This window comes from Salvia miltiorrhiza, unplaced genomic scaffold (genome assembly GCF_028751815.1).
Source record: "Salvia miltiorrhiza cultivar Shanhuang (shh) unplaced genomic scaffold, IMPLAD_Smil_shh original_scaffold_381, whole genome shotgun sequence".
NCBI lineage: Eukaryota > Viridiplantae > Streptophyta > Magnoliopsida > Lamiales > Lamiaceae > Salvia > Salvia miltiorrhiza.
In genome coordinates this window covers 213,996-228,670 of record NW_026651537.1, presented here as the reverse complement: position 1 = coordinate 228,670, position 14,675 = coordinate 213,996, and the positions used below count along the sequence as shown (strand labels likewise).

The 14,675-nt window shown below is 39.4% G+C and overlaps 4 long non-coding RNA genes across 4 annotated transcripts; 2 read left to right on the top strand and 2 right to left on the bottom strand.

The window, feature by feature from the left end:
• The first annotated feature begins 3,852 nt into the window (after positions 1-3,852).
• LOC131004330 (uncharacterized) lies at positions 3,853-7,871 on the top strand. The gene is made up of 4 exons (XR_009094969.1): positions 3,853-4,425; positions 4,507-4,593; positions 6,904-6,966; positions 7,590-7,871. It is a non-coding gene; the product is annotated as an uncharacterized LOC131004330 (long non-coding RNA).
• Positions 4,611-6,003, bottom strand: LOC131004329 (uncharacterized). Its single transcript, XR_009094968.1, has 2 exons — positions 5,214-6,003; positions 4,611-5,124 (listed from the first exon to the last, which is right to left on the bottom strand). It is a non-coding gene; the product is annotated as an uncharacterized LOC131004329 (long non-coding RNA).
• A 1,572-nt stretch (positions 7,872-9,443) lies between the features above and the next one.
• LOC131004328 (uncharacterized) lies at positions 9,444-13,462 on the top strand. Its single transcript, XR_009094967.1, has 4 exons — positions 9,444-10,016; positions 10,098-10,184; positions 12,495-12,557; positions 13,181-13,462. It is a non-coding gene; the product is annotated as an uncharacterized LOC131004328 (long non-coding RNA).
• On the bottom strand, positions 10,202-11,594 carry LOC131004327 (uncharacterized). Its single transcript, XR_009094966.1, has 2 exons — positions 10,805-11,594; positions 10,202-10,715 (listed from the first exon to the last, which is right to left on the bottom strand). It is a non-coding gene; the product is annotated as an uncharacterized LOC131004327 (long non-coding RNA).
• Positions 13,463-14,675: the final 1,213 nt, after the last annotated feature.

The window sequence follows — 14,675 nt, the reverse complement described above, 5'->3', positions numbered from 1 at the left end:
CTGATAATGTTGCACAGAAACTCCCATCAATCATACCAGAACACACTTCAAAGATTAAGTGTCTAGATATTGACAATAGTTAGTTTTTATCTAGTTTTTCAGTTTTGTACCCTTAGCTACTTGTTTGTCCTTAGCTTAATACTTCTTTACTTCTTTCTTTTATTTAGTCGTATCGATACCCGATCTACGCTATCACTGGCTAGACGGCGGGCTGCGACAGAGTGGTATCAGAGCAGGTTATCTGCTCTGAGTCTATTTCTTGATTGAGTTGAATTCTTGTTATTATTAATCTTTGAGTTGAGTCTAGTCTAACTTGAATTCTTAGACTAGTTTGAGAGTAATTTCAAAATAAAACCCCAGCGCCCCATCTCCTTCGGGTTATGAAGGTAAGAGTTTATCGATGTTCTTTATGGTTTTCATGACGTGAGTTGAGCCTGATTTGCTAATGAGATATGTATTGTGTTGATTGACGAAACTATCCGAAGTGATTGTGACATGAGCCAGTGGTTAAGGATAATATGAAGAGGAACTAAGCCTTGTTAAGCCGAAGCACCACTGTACCAGCGAGAATGAGTATGTTGTTGATCGAGAGGTACCAAGTAAGTTCTATACCCATGACGAGATGGAAGTTCTGTTTTCTTTTACAGGATGCAACGACGATTGGGTGAAGTGATGCGACGTTGGTTTAGAGGGTATGGGCTAAGAGAAGATTATACGTTTGGAGAGTGTTTCAAGTTGAGGTTGCGGTGCCGATGATGCAGGCCACCGCCGACATGGTGGCAGGATTCTACTCTAGAAATGAGCCGCCCATCCTCGAATAAGTTCTCAGCGTCCTACTCGATTTACTCGCGGTAATCTATTTGAAACAAAAATTCAATTATTATTTGTATGGAGTTTTAACACTCTATTTCTCTCAGCTTGCCGAGTTCATCTCCGCCAATTGTTGGTTGAACGGGTTATTCTAGTGATAACCCGTAAAACCAAAACCATGGACGGTATATCAGAGTCAACGCTGGCGAATGCACTTCCAACTTTGATCTTTCGGTTCCGGAAGATGACCAACCACCTATTTCAAAGGTAGTTAATATATGAAATGTGGGCCAAAGTAGAATAATGTGGGCCAAATTGGGATAATAAGAATTAGTTGTTCGAAGCTTGACAATTATGTAAAAAATGTGTTATGTATATGATGGTTAAGATACATTTCTAAATTCTAGGGCTTTACAACTAGGGATGTAAACGAATCGAATCGAATCGAATATCATTGTATTCGATTCATATTCGTAAAATTAATTACATATTCGAATCGGTATTCGAATACCTTTCGAATCATATTTCGCTATTTGTATTCGATTCGTATACTATTCGCGAATACTCGAACCGAATCGAATATTCGTTTGTCTTTTTTTAAAAATATATGTAACACAATATAAATCGAATATTCGGTTCGAAAAATTCCTATTATTAATTTAATTCGTATATATTCAATCCACGATTTTAATAGAGAGAAAAATGTAAAATAATATTTCAAAATTTACTTAAAAAACTCAATAATATATACTAAAAATATATTCTTCTATTTCAAAATCCAACTCCAAAAATAAAATTTTATTATTTATATTTTATATATATATATATATATATTTTCGAATACCGAATCAAATCGAATCGAATATCGTGATTCTCGAATAGTATTTGATAACTAAACGAATCAAAAAAAGTATTTGTATTCGTATTCGAATCATAAAATTTGATATTCGAATATCAAAAATTCGAATCGAATACCGAACCGAATCAAAATTATTTGCTTCATTTACATCCCTATTTACAACTATATAATTTTTTACCAATATTCCAAAGTACCGCAACTTTTTTAGCTTAAATTAGTTTGATTAATATTCATGTTAGCCACATTGATTACATGGATAATATTTCTTCCTATGTATACTATAAAATATCTCCAAATGGTAGTAGGCAGTATTGCTTCCTACTTATACTTGCATAATATTTGCTTCTTACTAACTTACAAGAAATGTATACCATCCGCTACCTTCGATAACTCGACTGTGGCAATGTCAATCGAACAAGCCGCATACATAAAAATATTCAATGAAAAACAAGTTGAGGTTGCGGTGCCGATGATGCAGGTCACCGCCGACATGGTGGCAGGATTCTACTCTAGAAATGAGCCGCCCATTCCCGAGCAAGTTCTCAGCGTCCTACACGATTTACTCGCGGTAATCTATAGTTCTCAGCGTCCTACACGATTTTCAATATATCAACAACTTCTTTTAGGACAATTCTACAGTTCTAGCCGCAGACTCTTTCTGGAGCTGACCCTTTCTCCAGTATTTTTATCCTCTCTTCTAAGAGATCAGCAGGATCCGCAGATGGAATTTGCCTACTAATTCCTCGAAGCTTTTTCAAAGCACCCTTCACCCACCTTCGGTAGTTTCGGATCTGTAGTATCTCCATGTTGCTCGAAAAAGCACAACTCCAATTTCTCAAAGCAGATTGATCTAGTTTTGAGAAAAGTTTCAGCCATGGGACATGCAAATTGTCAGCCTCCATTTTTGCTCAAATGTAAATGATCAAAATAACATTATAGAATACCTTCCTACTTATACTACAAAAAAAAAAAAAAAAAACCACCCATTGGTAGTAGGAAGTATTGCTTGCTACTAACTTGCAAGAAATGTATACCATCCGTTGTACATTAGATAACTCGACTGTAGCTATACCAATCGAGCAAGCCTCAAACATAAAAATATTCAATGAAAAATAAGTTGAGGTTGCGGTACCGATGATGCTGGCCACCGCCGACAAGGTGGCAGGATTCTACTTTAGAAATGAGCTGCCCATGCCCGAGCAAGTTCTCAGTGTCCTACACGATTTACTCACGGTAATCTAGTTGAATCAAAAATTCAATTATTATTTGTCTGGAGTTTTAACACTCTATTTCTCTCAGCTTGCCGAATTCATCTCCGCCAATTGTTGGTTGAACGGCTTATTATAGTGATAACTCGTAAAACCAAAACCATGAACGGTATATCAGAGTCAACGCAGGCGAACGCACTCCCAACTTTGATCTTTCGGTTCCGGAAGATGACCAACCACCTATTTCAAAGGTGGTTAAGATAAGAAATGTGGGCCAAAGTGGGTCAAATTGAGATAATGAGAATTAGTTGTTCGAAACTTGACAATTATGTACACTAATGTTTTATGTATATGATGGTTAAGATACATTTCTAGATTTTTGGGTTTTATAAAAATATAATTTTCACCAATATTCCAAAGTATGACGACTTTTTTAGCTTAAATTAGTTTGATGAATATTCAAGTTAGCCTCATTGATTACTTGCATAATATTGCTTCCTACTTATACTATTTCTTAAAAAAGATGTTCATAAAATAAAAGTTCGGAAAACAAGTACTGAATTATTTCAACCAAAGAACTACAATATTAAAATTTTAATTAATGTTGAGGTTGCGTACGCGGCTCTCATCGGCCTGTACAAAATTTAGTAAGAGATGGAGTATAATTTTAAAGAAAACTTGCATATTTTGGGCGTCCGGCGTTGGCTATGGTAACCTCCGGTGTGAAAACCTTCGTACTTATACTACAAAAAAAAAAAAAAAAAAAAAAAAAAACCACTCATTGGTAGTAGGAAGTATTGCTTTGTAGTAGCCCGCTCTTTTAATTATGACTAAAATTAGTAAATGCAATTTTTATAAATGAATCCAGTTTATGGTCCTGATTTTTTTTTTTTATCAGAAACGGAGTTATTATTTTAGCTTTATACTTTTATAAAGTATGAGAAAAACGCGACGATGATTATTGAGTCATTCAATAATTTATTATCCAGTTTAATAACTGACTTAGCAAAGTCAAGTTATTAATTTATATGCGATAGAAATATTATTTCTATTATTTACTAGAAGTCGAGGAATTATTCCGACTGCAACGCAGATTAAATCTACGGATTTAATTTAAGTTATATTACAGTTTATCAAGTTAGCAGGCAAGGAAAAAGATATCAAGCAAGATACAGAAATGCGATGATTGAAAATCGAAGCCAGTATTTATTTACAGTTCACAGATTACAGGCTAGTTCCCATCTTGGGGAAAATCGTTTAGTATATTACAAAAGCAAAAGCTCTTCAATCAATTAAAGTTTAAATACAATTTTTTATTTCCATCTTTTGTTAATGATGTACACGTATTTACTCCACCAACACCACTCCAACCTTTTGCTTTCCTCCCTCAGCCAACCACCACCACTATCTCCAATATCTCCAAACCTTTAATTATCAACTCCACCACCACTTGCTCCCCACCCAACAAATGCAATATTCACTCTCATTTCATTTTCATCCACCAGTTCAGAGGATCAATTCCAGTTCGTTTCAGCCGAAGCTCTCAAGGTAATGCTTGGCTTCAATGCTTTCTTCTCCTTTGATTAAGTTCATCCGGCAATTGTTAAGCAAATAAGCAATTTATTTCAGTTTCTATCCACTGATTCAAACACCACAGCAGCCAACATCAATTTACAGCAACTCACTCCTGGAGAAATCAACTTATTTTCATAAGAGGTAAACCAACTCACACATACACTCAAAATCAGTCATTCATTTTATAAAGAAAACCATCACCGATGACATGTTCATGTACATAATCAACACTAACTAGGACTGCACAATTCACAGAGGATACGCACACATATTATGTCACAGAAATCAGCACGCATACCTTGTTCTTTTTCTGATAAATGAGTTCCATAAAATGTTCTTTCTACTACATTTTAGAATTACCACAAATTGGTTAAAGAAAAGAAAAGGGAGTATCTATGCATTGTGTGTGGGCGTGAGTGTTGAGATGAAGCTGTTGACGCTGTTGTTGTGAGTCGGGATGTGTGAGTTGTTGGAGGAGGCCGTCGAAGGTGGCGACCTTCGTTGCAGTCGATCGGCGAGGAGAGGGCTGAGATTGTGAGGCTGCTGAGCCGTGAACACAAGGATCGGCGGCGGCTTTCGCTGCTACTCGCCGGAATAGAAGTGGGTGAGAACAGCCGGGGGCTGCTCACGGCCGGAGACGGCTCGGCGGCAAGCCGCTGCCTTTTTCTTTTTCTGTCGAAAATTGGGAGGAGAGGAGAGAGATTATTAGAGTTCAGTTTTTAAAAAAAGAGAGAGAGACGGGAAAAGGGGCAGCGAACCACCTACTGCCGAACGGGGAAAGAAGATGGGCAGCGAACTCTCGTAGTCTTGCCTGCATAGGAATGACAGAAACAGCGGCCAAAGAAGGAGAAGCCAACCGGCGCTCCGAATCAGAATCGCGGTAAAGCCGCCGACTCCCAGAACGTCAACGACGATGGGTGCAAACCAGGCACGGGATTCCGCCGGGTTTTGAACACAGAAACAACGCTCCAAAATATCGCCCACCTCAGACGGCGACCGCTCGCCGGATTCCGGGCGAAAGAGTAGCAACAGCAGCAACTCCAGGCCGCGACTCCGGCGAAACAGCAGCAGTCGCCGGTGGCTGGAATGGTCAGAGTACGGAGCAACGCCGCTCCCAGGCGGCGACTAACCGACCAATTTCGGCGGCAACGATGACGATTCAGATCTAGGGCGCGATTTCGGGGCTCTGCGGGGAGGAAAGAGGACGGCGCCGGGGCTTTGACGCGTCGACAGATGACGACGACCGGAGCAAGCGGCTGGATGGCCGGAGAAGAAGACGTCGAGCGAGCTGGGAAGGGCCGATCGACTGGTTTTTGAATCGAGAAGAAGAGCAGAGCGTGTTCTGCTTTGAGTTTGAGAGAGAGAGTGTCGGTTGTGAGATTTGAGAAAAAGGGAAGAACCGAGAATTTTGAGAGAGAGAGAGAGTTTGGGCTTTCATATTTTAGTGACTTGGGCTTCCATTTTAATTCGAATTGGGCCTCTATTTTTTTAATTGGGCCGATTTTAATTACTGTATGGGCCTCTGATTTTAATTTAAGTAGGGCCTAATTTATTTTATTACAGTTGGGTCATTCTTATTATTTTACTGTTGGGCTCTAAATTTTTAAAGGAGATGGGCTGGATGATTTATTTCATTTGGGCTATATTATTTAAAAAAGTTTGGGCTTGATTTTAAAAGATTGGGCTCGAATTGTTTTAAGTTTGGGCTGATGTAAAGTTGTGATAGACTTTTTATTCCATGTCCCAAATAAATTCATCCGGCCTATTTATTTCTTCATGTGGCCAATTTTATTTGAATAAGTAAGCTAGATTAATTCTTTTCAGTCCACATTAATTATTATTTGGACCCCTATTTTAATTGTTTTGGGTCGAAGACTTTTTAAGTTGGGCTTTAATTCTTTTAAAGCTTGAGCTAAAGTTACTCCTTTGAGCTAAGCCTAGCGGTATCAATTTTAAATGGAGCCCAATTATTTATCAGTAATGAGCCGCCCAGTTTATTAATTAATGTTTTTGGACTTCGGACTTTAAAGCAAACTATTATCCTTTATTTCTTTAAAGCCACTGGTTTATTTAATTAATTGGCTACTCTCTTTTGAGCCTATTAATTATTTGAGGTTACGCTAGTAATGATGTTTCTATCGAAAAACCCGATAATTTCTACAAGGTCACACCTCGTTTAAAGCCGAGTTAGTCCTTTTTCAATCAAGTACAAATGCGAGGTTTATTTCACGACTAGAATATTCCGATGAGGAAAGAAGAATCACAGTTTTATTCGACCGCGCTAGACGAGAATTAGCTAAATCTATTAACGAGGATTAATAGTAGAATTCCCGATTATCGCTCAGAAGATTAGTTCATGCATACCAGATTCATGCATAGTTAAATTACGCTTTCTCATTAATTAAGAATTTTCCTCGAGGCAATGTCTTATTTTATATTCTCGTGATTAAGGTCAAGCGCGAGAGTAAGAACTACACAAGGAGTTAGAGTACCTTAGCAAAACTTTGCTATCAGGTGGGCAATTTCTTACGCGTAAATAAAATGCTATGCAAGTGTTATGATTTAAAATGCAAATTGGATCTTCAAGTGTGGTATGCTTTATTATGCTTTACGCTAAATGATTTACGCTTGATTACGCTTATTTACGCTTGAATGCGTTACGCTGATAAGTTTATGCCTGTGATTGATGCTTGCGTCTGTTGGGGGAGGCCTCCCTCAACAGTACGATGCCGTGTCCGCTGAGGAGGGCCTTCCTCACGGCGCGATGCCCGTGTCTGCTAAGGGAGGCCTCCCTAGCGGCGCGATGCCAGTATGCCAGTGTTACAGCGTCTATTGGGGGAGGCCTCCCTCAATAGTACGATGCCGTGACCGCTGAGGGAGGCTCCCCCTCACGGCGCGATGCCCGTGTTCGTTGGGGAAGGCCTTCTCCACGACACGATGCGTGTTTATGATTGTTAATGATGAAGAATGCGCTCATGCTATTTATGAATTTGGAAATGTTTAATGAGCAAAGGATTTGAAAGAAACTTATGCCTCTTATGCGATGTTGTGTTTTGTTGTTGATATTATGTTATATGCTTGGCACTGCCCACTGAGTACTCTTGTACTCAGCCCTTCGTATGTTTATGTTTGTGCAGGTTGAGTTGTGATGGGCGATGAAGTGTTGCTGAGTGGAGTTTTTGTCGAACTTAAAGTAGGCTCAGAAAGGATACATGTCTTCATACATGTATCTCAGTTATGCATTCCGCTGTAAACACTTATTATTTCAGTTACACCTACCGTTGCAAACTCTGATAATGTTTTAGCCAAGCCCCTAACGATGCCTTTTTCCTTTTAAGGAATATAACGCGTATACAAGTTCTTTGAGTACCCTTTTTATGCGACCTATGCCTTTTTTTTTTTTAAGGGATATTTCACGCGTATTCAAGTCCTTTGAATATTCTTTTATGCGCCCCTTTCTCAACCCGCTTCTTAATTTCCCTTCCCCAGTCATGGTTTTCCCGGATTAATTATCCTTAATTAAGGCCGGTCGTGACAGAGTGGTATCAGAGCAGTTCGTTTGCTCTGAGCCAAAGAGTTATTTAAGCCAAACTTAGAATGGATCACTAAAGTGTCTAGAATTCAATCGACAAAGCTCAGCACTTCATCGCATCACACTCAACGAAGCAGAATGGTAAGCTCTTTCAAGTTTTGAGATAATGTTTACAAAAAGTGACAAAGTGTGTAACTGTTAATAGCTATGTTATGTTGTTACTGAATGAAATGATTTACGCAAGCACGATTAAGTATGCCTATGGAATGAATCCATATGAACATAGAGCTATTAAGATATGAGATCACCACTACGACAGAACATAGAAGCAAACATAGAAGAAATTAGATTGTATCTTTTGATGGCTATAGTAAAGGCAGCAAGATAAGTGATACGTATAGAATAATTCTTAAGCTCATGATTTTATAGCCGCTATAAATCTCCATGACTTATGCCTAAGTATCCAATTTAGATGATGAGATATTATATGCTTAAGGATTGTTATGACTCATAGATTTGAGATGCTAAGGACCCTTAAAGCTTACTACATCAATGTTGTCATTGGAGTTATGACTTGTTTACAAGTTAGAATAAGTTGACCTTTACAAGAATTCTTTAGAGACTTGTATTAGATTATGCTAGAGTGTACTAATTGGCACATCTTTGCTACCAGAATGCCGCCTAAGAGAGGACGCCCTGCGAGAAACAATAACAATCGCAGAAACCGTAACGCTGTACCCGAAGAACCACAAGATGCTCAAGGACATAACCCATCCCCTCCGCCCCCGACTAGGAGAGTCGAAGAACTCTTTTTAAGGCAAAATCCACCTACGTTTGACGGAACAAGTGAACCGGCTGAAGCTGAGATTTGGGTGCGTGCAATGGAACGTATTTTCAACTTTCTACGTTGTACTGATGAGGAGCGCCTATCTTGCGTCTCATTCCAGCTAACAGGATCAGCTGACTTCTGGTGGGAAGCACGTTGAAAAATTTTGACACCTGAACAATGGGCAAGTTATACTTGGGAAGATTTTAAGACATGATTATATGATAAATATATTCCGAAAAGCTATAGGAAGAAGAAAGAAGCTGAGTTCTACGAGTTAAAGCAAGGAAACAAATCTGTGGTTGAATACGACAAGTAATTCTGCAACCTGTCTAGGTTTGCTCCGCAGTCAAGAAGAAACCCCGTGGGAACTTGAAGACAAGATAAAGAAAAAAATACCCGAACTGTTTTAGCAGAGATATGCAAATTTCGGGACGAAATTTTTGTTAAGAGGGGTAGTATGTAGTAGCCCGCTCTTTTAATTATGACTAAAATTAGTAAATGCAATTTTTATAAATGAATCCAGTTTATGGTCCTGATTTTTTTTTTTTATCAGAAACGGAGTTATTATTTTAGCTTTATACTTTTATAAAGTATGAGAAAAACGCGACGATGATTATTGAGTCATTCAATAATTTATTATCCAGTTTAATAACTGACTTAGCAAAGTCAAGTTATTAATTTATATGCGATAGAAATATTATTTCTATTATTTACTAGAAGTCGAGGAATTATTCCGACTGCAACGCAGATTAAATCTACGGATTTAATTTAAGTTATATTACAGTTTATCAAGTTAGCAGGCAAGGAAAAAGATATCAAGCAAGATACAGAAATGCGATGATTGAAAATCGAAGCCAGTATTTATTTACAGTTCACAGATTACAGGCTAGTTCCCATCTTGGGGAAAATCGTTTAGTATATTACAAAAGCAAAAGCTCTTCAATCAATTAAAGTTTAAATACAATTTTTTATTTCCATCTTTTGTTAATGATGTACACGTATTTACTCCACCAACACCACTCCAACCTTTTGCTTTCCTCCCTCAGCCAACCACCACCACTATCTCCAATATCTCCAAACCTTTAATTATCAACTCCACCACCACTTGCTCCCCACCCAACAAATGCAATATTCACTCTCATTTCATTTTCATCCACCAGTTCAGAGGATCAATTCCAGTTCGTTTCAGCCGAAGCTCTCAAGGTAATGCTTGGCTTCAATGCTTTCTTCTCCTTTGATTAAGTTCATCCGGCAATTGTTAAGCAAATAAGCAATTTATTTCAGTTTCTATCCACTGATTCAAACACCACAGCAGCCAACATCAATTTACAGCAACTCACTCCTGGAGAAATCAACTTATTTTCATAAGAGGTAAACCAACTCACACATACACTCAAAATCAGTCATTCATTTTATAAAGAAAACCATCACCGATGACATGTTCATGTACATAATCAACACTAACTAGGACTGCACAATTCACAGAGGATACGCACACATATTATGTCACAGAAATCAGCACGCATACCTTGTTCTTTTTCTGATAAATGAGTTCCATAAAATGTTCTTTCTACTACATTTTAGAATTACCACAAATTGGTTAAAGAAAAGAAAAGGGAGTATCTATGCATTGTGTGTGGGCGTGAGTGTTGAGATGAAGCTGTTGACGCTGTTGTTGTGAGTCGGGATGTGTGAGTTGTTGGAGGAGGCCGTCGAAGGTGGCGACCTTCGTTGCAGTCGATCGGCGAGGAGAGGGCTGAGATTGTGAGGCTGCTGAGCCGTGAACACAAGGATCGGCGGCGGCTTTCGCTGCTACTCGCCGGAATAGAAGTGGGTGAGAACAGCCGGGGGCTGCTCACGGCCGGAGACGGCTCGGCGGCAAGCCGCTGCCTTTTTCTTTTTCTGTCGAAAATTGGGAGGAGAGGAGAGAGATTATTAGAGTTCAGTTTTTAAAAAAAGAGAGAGAGACGGGAAAAGGGGCAGCGAACCACCTACTGCCGAACGGGGAAAGAAGATGGGCAGCGAACTCTCGTAGTCTTGCCTGCATAGGAATGACAGAAACAGCGGCCAAAGAAGGAGAAGCCAACCGGCGCTCCGAATCAGAATCGCGGTAAAGCCGCCGACTCCCAGAACGTCAACGACGATGGGTGCAAACCAGGCACGGGATTCCGCCGGGTTTTGAACACAGAAACAACGCTCCAAAATATCGCCCACCTCAGACGGCGACCGCTCGCCGGATTCCGGGCGAAAGAGTAGCAACAGCAGCAACTCCAGGCCGCGACTCCGGCGAAACAGCAGCAGTCGCCGGTGGCTGGAATGGTCAGAGTACGGAGCAACGCCGCTCCCAGGCGGCGACTAACCGACCAATTTCGGCGGCAACGATGACGATTCAGATCTAGGGCGCGATTTCGGGGCTCTGCGGGGAGGAAAGAGGACGGCGCCGGGGCTTTGACGCGTCGACAGATGACGACGACCGGAGCAAGCGGCTGGATGGCCGGAGAAGAAGACGTCGAGCGAGCTGGGAAGGGCCGATCGACTGGTTTTTGAATCGAGAAGAAGAGCAGAGCGTGTTCTGCTTTGAGTTTGAGAGAGAGAGTGTCGGTTGTGAGATTTGAGAAAAAGGGAAGAACCGAGAATTTTGAGAGAGAGAGAGAGTTTGGGCTTTCATATTTTAGTGACTTGGGCTTCCATTTTAATTCGAATTGGGCCTCTATTTTTTTAATTGGGCCGATTTTAATTACTGTATGGGCCTCTGATTTTAATTTAAGTAGGGCCTAATTTATTTTATTACAGTTGGGTCATTCTTATTATTTTACTGTTGGGCTCTAAATTTTTAAAGGAGATGGGCTGGATGATTTATTTCATTTGGGCTATATTATTTAAAAAAGTTTGGGCTTGATTTTAAAAGATTGGGCTCGAATTGTTTTAAGTTTGGGCTGATGTAAAGTTGTGATAGACTTTTTATTCCATGTCCCAAATAAATTCATCCGGCCTATTTATTTCTTCATGTGGCCAATTTTATTTGAATAAGTAAGCTAGATTAATTCTTTTCAGTCCACATTAATTATTATTTGGACCCCTATTTTAATTGTTTTGGGTCGAAGACTTTTTAAGTTGGGCTTTAATTCTTTTAAAGCTTGAGCTAAAGTTACTCCTTTGAGCTAAGCCTAGCGGTATCAATTTTAAATGGAGCCCAATTATTTATCAGTAATGAGCCGCCCAGTTTATTAATTAATGTTTTTGGACTTCGGACTTTAAAGCAAACTATTATCCTTTATTTCTTTAAAGCCACTGGTTTATTTAATTAATTGGCTACTCTCTTTTGAGCCTATTAATTATTTGAGGTTACGCTAGTAATGATGTTTCTATCGAAAAACCCGATAATTTCTACAAGGTCACACCTCGTTTAAAGCCGAGTTAGTCCTTTTTCAATCAAGTACAAATGCGAGGTTTATTTCACGACTAGAATATTCCGATGAGGAAAGAAGAATCACAGTTTTATTCGACCGCGCTAGACGAGAATTAGCTAAATCTATTAACGAGGATTAATAGTAGAATTCCCGATTATCGCTCAGAAGATTAGTTCATGCATACCAGATTCATGCATAGTTAAATTACGCTTTCTCATTAATTAAGAATTTTCCTCGAGGCAATGTCTTATTTTATATTCTCGTGATTAAGGTCAAGCGCGAGAGTAAGAACTACACAAGGAGTTAGAGTACCTTAGCAAAACTTTGCTATCAGGTGGGCAATTTCTTACGCGTAAATAAAATGCTATGCAAGTGTTATGATTTAAAATGCAAATTGGATCTTCAAGTGTGGTATGCTTTATTATGCTTTACGCTAAATGATTTACGCTTGATTACGCTTATTTACGCTTGAATGCGTTACGCTGATAAGTTTATGCCTGTGATTGATGCTTGCGTCTGTTGGGGGAGGCCTCCCTCAACAGTACGATGCCGTGTCCGCTGAGGAGGGCCTTCCTCACGGCGCGATGCCCGTGTCTGCTAAGGGAGGCCTCCCTAGCGGCGCGATGCCAGTATGCCAGTGTTACAGCGTCTATTGGGGGAGGCCTCCCTCAATAGTACGATGCCGTGACCGCTGAGGGAGGCTCCCCCTCACGGCGCGATGCCCGTGTTCGTTGGGGAAGGCCTTCTCCACGACACGATGCGTGTTTATGATTGTTAATGATGAAGAATGCGCTCATGCTATTTATGAATTTGGAAATGTTTAATGAGCAAAGGATTTGAAAGAAACTTATGCCTCTTATGCGATGTTGTGTTTTGTTGTTGATATTATGTTATATGCTTGGCACTGCCCACTGAGTACTCTTGTACTCAGCCCTTCGTATGTTTATGTTTGTGCAGGTTGAGTTGTGATGGGCGATGAAGTGTTGCTGAGTGGAGTTTTTGTCGAACTTAAAGTAGGCTCAGAAAGGATACATGTCTTCATACATGTATCTCAGTTATGCATTCCGCTGTAAACACTTATTATTTCAGTTACACCTACCGTTGCAAACTCTGATAATGTTTTAGCCAAGCCCCTAACGATGCCTTTTTCCTTTTAAGGAATATAACGCGTATACAAGTTCTTTGAGTACCCTTTTTATGCGACCTATGCCTTTTTTTTTTTTAAGGGATATTTCACGCGTATTCAAGTCCTTTGAATATTCTTTTATGCGCCCCTTTCTCAACCCGCTTCTTAATTTCCCTTCCCCAGTCATGGTTTTCCCGGATTAATTATCCTTAATTAAGGCCGGTCGTGACATGCTTCCTACTAACTTGCAAGAAATGTATACCATCCGTTGTACATTAGATAACTCGACTGTAGCTATACCAATCGAGCAAGATTCAGACATAAAAATATTCAATGAAAAACAATTTGAGGTTACGGTACCGATGATGCTGGCCACCGCCGACATGGTGGTAGGATTCTACTTTAGAAATGAGCCGCCCATGCCCGAGCAAGTTCTCAGCGTCCTACACGATTTACTCGCAGTAATCTAGTTGAAACAAAAATTCAATTATTGTTTGTCTGAAGTTTTAACACTCTATTTCTCTGAGCTTGCTGAGTTCATCTCCGCCAATTGTTGGTTGAACGGGTTATTATAGTGATAACTCGTAAAACCATAACCATGAACGGTATATCAGAGTCAACGCAGGCGAACGCACTCCCAACTTCGATCTTTCGGTTCCGGAAGATGACCAACCACATATTTCAATGGTGGTTAAGATATGAAATGTGGGCCAAAGTGGGTCAAATTGAGATAATGAGAATTAGTTGTTCGAAACTTGACAATTATGTACACTAATGTTTTATGTATATGATGGTTAAGATACATTTCTAGATTTTTGGGCTTTATAAAAATATAATTTTCACCAATATTTCAAAGTATGACGATTTTTTTAGCTTAAATTAGTTTGATGAATATTCAAGTTAGCCTCATTGATTACTTGCATAATATTGCTTCCTACTTATACTATTTCTTAAAAAAGATGTTCACAAAATAAAAGTTCGGAAAACAAGTACTGAATTATTTCAACCAAAGAACTACAATATTAAAATTTTAATTAAAGTTGAGGTTGCGTACGCGGCTCTCATCGACATGTACAAAATTTAGTAAGAGATGGAGTATAATTTTAAAGAAAACTTACATATTTTGGGCGTCCGGCGTTGGCTATGATAACCTCCAGTGTCAACATATTCTCGAGCGCTTCCACCAACTGATTAAATCTTTCAAAACACCACATGATGTAGACCGTTTTGTTCATCATTTTCAACATATCAACTTCTTTGAGGAGAATTCCCGTATTTTTATCCCTCTCTTCTAAGAGATCAGCGGGATCCGCAGATGAAATTTCC